Genomic DNA, 6,671 nt, shown 5'->3' with positions numbered 1-6,671 from the left:
TGTACACAGTTATACCCACTGAAGAGACAACGCAAATCATGTTTAATGAAATGTGCCAATTTGAGATTGCATAGGCCTAATAATAAAGGTCATTATCTATAATGCTCATAATGATCGGTGTTTGTTTAACTGAAAAACAACATTTTTGAATTGTTTATATTTTCTTTCTTTTTCGATCAAAATAATGACAATCATGAAATAACCCTGAACTTGCACACCAATCATTGACCATGTTAGTTAAAATATTATTGATTGATGTGTCCTATACATTGCGCATGTGTCTTTTAATGTATCATTGGACTTGAACTTGAAACATATTGAACAGCAAGTGACATTTGCACTTTTTATTCTTCCTTCTTTTTTAATGCATTATTTTCCTTTTACTTAGATTTTTTGTTTTATCTTCTTTTATTTAATTTTGGCATTTTCTTTCCTATTTTGTGTTGGATTTGTTTCTTTGTTTCTTATATCTTTCATTATTATTTTTGTGGGGGGCGGTCTTTAATGACTTCTTTTTCTTTTTATTTGCTTGAAATCTTTGAAGTTTACTTTTGTGGGGTCAGGAATTACTGGTTTGGAAGGAGAAGTTTGGCAATGCATTGGACATAGGGTGGTAGATGTCGTTGCATTATTTTGCTATCTACTGCAGATAGCATTGACAAATTGCATCCCACATCCGTGTGATGTTTGATTGACGGTGCCCTTAGTGTTATAGCAAATATAAAAGATGGTCCATGATTGTCCAAAAACATTGTCAACTTTTTAGACTATTCAAATTGCTATGTTTTAAACTGTTTGGGGATATGTATCAGGTATTTTACGTCTTATTCGACTTAAATTATTCAAAATTTGATGAAAATATATGTTTAAAGTGACCGATCCCTGAAATATTTGTGGATGTAATGTAATATTATTTATTTCATGTGTTCCTTATTATATATAAACTAACATGTCCAAGTTTCATTTGAATCGCTCTACTGGATCTGAAGTTATGATCCCAAATGTGAAAAAAGCAAACACTGATTTTAGAATTCCTCAGACAATCTCAGAAAATATTGTTCGAACACTTTAAAGGCCTTATTGGAAATAGTCCCCTTCTACCCCCGTACAATGTTGGCATACCCAATATGCTCATCTTCACATATCTTCTCCCAACATTGATTGGTGGGGAAAGGGAGGGATATGCTTAAGATGAACATTGAGAGAACTCTATTATAAATCTTAGTTTCCAGTGACTCATATAGCGTGCGCACTATACTAAGATGAACATGGGAATTACAGTGGGTGTTCGAACACATTTTTCCGGGATTGTCTACAAAATTGCTTAGCAAAATCATCTGATTTTAGTTTTTGGACAATAACTCTGCAGTTACGCCATCGATTTTAATGCAATTTGGCACACATGTTAGAAACATAATTTGCTATCATCCCACAAAATATGGAGGAAATCAATGAATATTTTGATAGCGTTCTGTTAGTATAGATTTAACATGGCGTTTTGTACACACAAATACAGGCCTAAATTATTTATGTGCCATGTTTATTGAGCATATGTACATGTGGTATAATTAATTTAGAGAAGGTGTTAAAATTTTATATTCAGCTAAAAACAGACATTACTCGTAAATTTAATGTTATGTATTTAAATGTCACAAATTTACCACTGTGTGATAAATCGGAGGGGGGGAGAGAGAGAGCGAGTGATAGGAAGGAGAGATACGCACAGGCTATGCACATTTATTGTTTTTAAAACATTACTTGACCAACATTTAAGAAAATCAGCCTAATGTGTGAAATTGTGTTCATTAAACATTTTAAATACACCATGGTTAGGATGGTCAAATGGTGAATCATAACGATTTACACACATAGACAAGCACGCATTTCCAACGATTCACCATATAATAGAAAAGTAAATCCTATTATTCTTTATGTTTTGTGGTCAACCGTGCATAATGTGTGTTTTCAATGGGGAGATCTGCAATGATTTACCTTTACCATGAATAGGCTTTCACACTTTCAGTGTACACAGTTATACCCACTGAAGAGACAACGCAAATCATGTTTAATGAAATGTGCCAATTTGAGATTGCATAGGCCTAATAATAAAGGTCATTATCTATAATGCTCATAATGATCGGTGTTTGTTTAACTGAAAAACAACATTTTTGAATTGTTTATATTTTCTTTCTTTTTTCGATCAAAAATAATGACAATCATGAAATAACCCTGAACTTGCACACCAATCATTGACCATGTTAGTTAAAATATTATTGATTGATGTGTCCTATACATTGCGCATGTGTCTTTTAATGTAAAATTGGACTTGAACTTGAAACATATTGAACAGCAAGTGACATTTGCACTTTTTATTCTTCCTTCTTTTTTAATGCATTATTTTCCTTTTACTTAGATTTTTTGTTTTATCTTCTTTTATTTAATTTTGGCATTTTCTTTCCTATTTTGTGTTGGATTTGTTTCTTTGTTTCTTATATCTTTCATTATTATTTTTGTGGGGGTCTTTAATGACTTCTTTTTCTTTTTCTTTGCTTGAAATCTTTGAAGTTTACTTTTGTGGGGTCAGGAATTACTGGTTTGGAAGGAGAAGTTTGGCAATGCATTGGACATAGGGTGGTAGATGTCGTTGCATTATTTTGCTATCTACTGCAGATAGCATTGACAAATTGCATCCCACATCCGTGTGATGTTTTATTGACGGTGCCCTTAGTGTTATAGCAAATATAAAAGATGGTCCATGATTGTCCAAAAACATTGTCAACTTTTTAACTATTCAAATTGCTATGTTTTAAACTGTTTGGGGATATGTATCAGGTATTTTACGTCTTTTCGACTTAAATTATTCAAAATTTGATGAAAATATATGTTTAAAGTGACCGATCCCTGAAATATTTGTGGATGTAATGTAATATTATTTATTTCATGTGTTCCTTATTATATATAAACTAACATGTCCAAGTTTCATTTGAATCGCTCTACTGGATCTGAAGTTATGATCCCAAATGTGAAAAAGCAAACACTGATTTTAGAATTCCTCAGACAATCTCAGAAAATATTGTTCGAACACTTTAAAGGCCTTATTGGAAATAGTCCCCCTTCTACCCCAGTACAATGTTGGCATACCCAATATGCTCATCTTCACATATCTTCTCCCAACATTGATTGGTGGGGAAAGGGAGGGATATGCTTAAGATGAACATTGAGAGAACTCTATTATAAATCTTAGTTTCCAGTGACTCATATAGCGTGCGCACTATACTAAGATGAACATGGGAATTACAGTGGGTGTTCGAACACATTTTTCCGGGATTGTCTACAAAATTGCTTAGCAAAATCATCTGATTTTAGTTTTTGGACAATAACTCTGCAGTTACGCCATCGATTTTAATGCAATTTGGCACACATGTTAGAAACATAATTTGCTATCATCCCACAAAATATGGAGGAAATCAATGAATATTTTGATAGCGTTCTGTTAGTATAGATTTAACATGGCGTTTTGTACACACAAATACAGGCCTAAATTATTTATGTGCCATGTTTATTGAGCATATGTACATGTGGTATAATTAATTTAGAGAAGGTGTTAAAATTTTATATTCAGCTAAAAACAGACATTACTCGTAAATTTAATGTTATGTATTTAAATGTCACAAATTTACCACTGTGTGATAAATCGGAGGGGGGGGGGACGAGAGAGAGAGCGAGTAATAGGAAGGGAGAGATACGCACAGGCTATGCACATTTATTGTTTTTAAAAACATTACTTGACCAACATTTAAGAAAATCAGCCTAATGTGTGAAATTGTGTTCATTAAACATTTTAAATACACCATGGTTAGGATGGTCAAATGGTGAATCATAACGATTTACACACATAGACAAGCACGCATTTCCAACGATTCACCATATAATAGAAAAGTAAATCCTATTATTCTTTATGTTTTGTGGTCAACCGTGCATAATGTGTGTTTTCAATGGGGAGATCTGCAATGATTTACCTTTACCATGAATAGGCTTTCACACTTTCAGTGTACACAGTTATACCCACTGAAGAGACAACGCAAATCATGTTTAATGAAATGTGCCAATTTGAGATTGCATAGGCCTAATAATAAAGGTCATTATCTATAATGCTCATAATGATCGGTGTTTGTTTAACTGAAAACAACATTTTTGAATTGTGTATATTTTCTTTCTTTTTTCGATCAAAAATAATGACAATCATGAAATAACCCTGAACTTGCACACCAATCATTGACCATGTTAGTTAAAATATTATTGATTGATGTGTCCTATACATTGCGCATGTGTCTTTTAATGTAAAATTGGACTTGAACTTGAAACATATTGAACAGCAAGTGACATTTGCACTATTTTATTGTTCCTTCTTTTTAATGCATTATTTTCCTTTTACTTAGATTTTTTGTTTTATCTTCTTTTATTTAATTTTGGCATTTTCTTTCCTATTTTGTGTTGGATTTGTTTCTTTGTTTCTTATATCTTTCATTATTATTTTTTTTTTTTTTTCTTTAATGACTTCTTTTCTTTTTCTTTGCTTGAAATCTTTGAAGTTTACTTTTGTGGGGTCAGGAATTACTGGTTTGGAAGGAGAAGTTTGGCAATGCATTGGACATAGGGTGGTAGATGTCGTTGCATTATTTTGCTATCTACTGCAGATAGCATTGACAAATTGCATCCCACATCCGTGTGATGTTTTATTGACGGTGCCCTTAGTGTTATAGCAAATATAAAAGATGGTCCATGATTGTCCAAAAACATTGTCAACTTTTTAACTATTCAAATTGCTATGTTTTAAACTGTTTGGGGATATGTATCAGGTATTTTACGTCTTTTTTTTCTTAAATTATTCAAAATTTGATGAAAATATATGTTTAAAGTGACCGATCCCTGAAATATTTGTGGATGTAATGTAATATTATTTATTTCATGTGTTCCTTATTATTATATATAAACTAACATGTCCAAGTTTCATTTGAATCGCTCTACTGGATCTGAAGTTATGATCCCAAATGTGAAAAAGCAAACACTGATTTTAGAATTCCTCAGACAATCTCAGAAAATATTGTTCGAACACTTTAAAGGCCTTATTGGAAATAGTCCCCCTTCTACCCCAGTACAATGTTGGCATACCCAATATGCTCATCTTCACATATCTTCTCCCAACATTGATTGGTGGGGAAAGGGGAGGGGATAATGCTTAAGATGAACATTGAGAGAACTCTATTATAAATCTTAGTTTCCAGTGACTCATATAGCGTGCGCACTATACTAAGATGAACATGGGAATTACAGTGGGTGTTCGAACACATTTTTTCCGGGATTGTCTACAAAATTGCTTAGCAAAATCATCTGATTTTAGTTTTTGGACAATAACTCTGCAGTTACGCCATCGATTTTAATGCAATTTGGCACACATGTTAGAAACATAATTTGCTATCATCCCACAAAATATGGAGGAAATCAATGAATATTTTGATAGCGTTCTGTTAGTATAGATTTAACATGGCGTTTTGTACACACAAATACAGGCCTAAATTATTTATGTGCCATGTTTATTGAGCATATGTACATGTGGTATAATTAATTTAGAGAAGGTGTTAAAATTTTATATTCAGCTAAAAACAGACATTACTCGTAAATTTAATGTTATGTATTTAAATGTCACAAATTTACCACTGTGTGATAAATCGGAGGGGGGGGAGAGAGAGAGAGAGCGAGTAATAGGAAGGGAGAGATACGCACAGGCTATGCACATTTATTGTTTTTAAAAACATTACTTGACCAACATTTAAGAAAATCAGCCTAATGTGTGAAATTGTGTTCATTAAACATTTTAAATACACCATGGTTAGGATGGTCAAATGGTGAATCATAACGATTTACACACATAGACAAGCACGCATTTCCAACGATTCACCATATAATAGAAAAGTAAATCCTATTATTCTTTATGTTTTGTGGTCAACCGTGCATAATGTGTGTTTTTCAATGGGGAGATCTGCAATGATTTACCTTTACCATGAATAGGCTTTCACACTTTCAGTGTACACAGTTATACCCACTGAAGAGACAACGCAAATCATGTTTAATGAAATGTGCCAATTTGAGATTGCATAGGCCTAATAATAAAGGTCATTATCTATAATGCTCATAATGATCGGTGTTTGTTTAACTGAAAAACAACATTTTTGAATTGTGTATATTTTCTTTCTTTTTTCGATCAAAAATAATGACAATCATGAAATAACCCTGAACTTGCACACCAATCATTGACCATGTTAGTTAAAATATTATTGATTGATGTGTCCTATACATTGCGCATGTGTCTTTTAATGTAAAATTGGACTTGAACTTGAAACATATTGAACAGCAAGTGACATTTGCAATTTTTATTGTTCCTTCTTTTTAATGCATTATTTTCCTTTTACTTAGATTTTTTGTTTTATCTTCTTTTATTTAATTTTGGCATTTTCTTTCCTATTTTGTGTTGGATTTGTTTCTTTGTTTCTTATATCTTTCATTATTATTTTTGTGGGGGTCTTTAATGACTTCTTTTCTTTTTCTTTGCTTGAAATCTTTGAAGTTTACTTTTGTGGGGTCAGGAATTACTGGTTTGGAAGGAGAAGTTT

This window comes from Amphiura filiformis, chromosome 8 (assembly GCF_039555335.1).
Source record: "Amphiura filiformis chromosome 8, Afil_fr2py, whole genome shotgun sequence".
NCBI classification, from domain to species: Eukaryota; Metazoa; Echinodermata; class Ophiuroidea; order Amphilepidida; family Amphiuridae; genus Amphiura; species Amphiura filiformis.
This window is presented reverse-complemented; position numbering follows the sequence as displayed.